This window comes from Triticum dicoccoides, chromosome 6A (genome assembly GCF_002162155.2).
Source record: "Triticum dicoccoides isolate Atlit2015 ecotype Zavitan chromosome 6A, WEW_v2.0, whole genome shotgun sequence".
NCBI classification, from domain to species: Eukaryota; Viridiplantae; Streptophyta; class Magnoliopsida; order Poales; family Poaceae; genus Triticum; species Triticum dicoccoides.
The window spans coordinates 213,718,334-213,719,336 of record NC_041390.1 but is presented as its reverse complement, the minus strand read 5'-3'; positions in this window follow the sequence as shown (position 1 = coordinate 213,719,336).

Sequence of the window (1,003 nt, the reverse complement as noted above, 5' to 3'; positions counted from 1 at the left end):
TAGTGAAATTAACACTTGTCTGGAATTTCAGATCAGGTAGCCCTCTTCGGAGCAACAAAACTACATGCTACAGGACCTGAACATGGCAAAGTAAATCATGGCATGGAGCTACTCAAAGAGCTTAACAAAAGTCCCTTAGTGACCTTGAGCCAAAAGGGATCAGAAAATACAATTGCAAGCATGTGAACATAGCAAAAACATAATCAGATCACAGACTTAGTGAAAACTGACACATGCTGAAATATAACTCAAGTAGGCATGTTTACGAGCTCGATGCACTCACTACGGTGCAATTCATGGCAAGACAAGCATACACCCAACAAGAAGGCACAAAATGCAAGCTAGACATGGCAAGAACAATAGCATAGCATGCACGGATCAACTACAACATCATCGGCAAAATTGCAAACAAGTTGACAGTCTGCCCAGATTCACAAAGTAGCAAAAGTAGAGCTCGATTGACTCAAGCTAGGGTGCTCCATAATTGCAAACAAAGACATGGATGGATAGAGCACTACAATATTAACAAAACATCCTTACTGATCATCCTCAAAAGAGGCACGGATAACTAGAAAACAACATGAACATATGGCAACATGAGATAAACAGATCAAGGACTTAGTGGAATTGCTAAGTCCCTGAACGGAGTAGCAGATCTGACAAATATCTCAAGTAGCCCTCTTCTAACAGCATTTCGGGCATCAAGATGAGCTCAAATGAAAATGACGCAATGAAATGAAATGATGTACTCTCTGAGTTGAACATTTTGATATGCTATATGCATGAATCGGAGCTACGGATACAAAGTTACGGAGGTACGAATAGAGGAACTTGGATCTGCAATTTCGGGAGTTAGAGAAAAAATGACCTAGGGTTTCCAGATCTGCACGCAAACCGAGGCGGCGGCGCGAGCACTGTTCACTGGCGAGTCGGTGGCGGCCGGGCCAGCGAGGAGAAGGTGAGGACGAGGGCGGCCGACGCCGGGCTTGAACGGCGGCGAGCG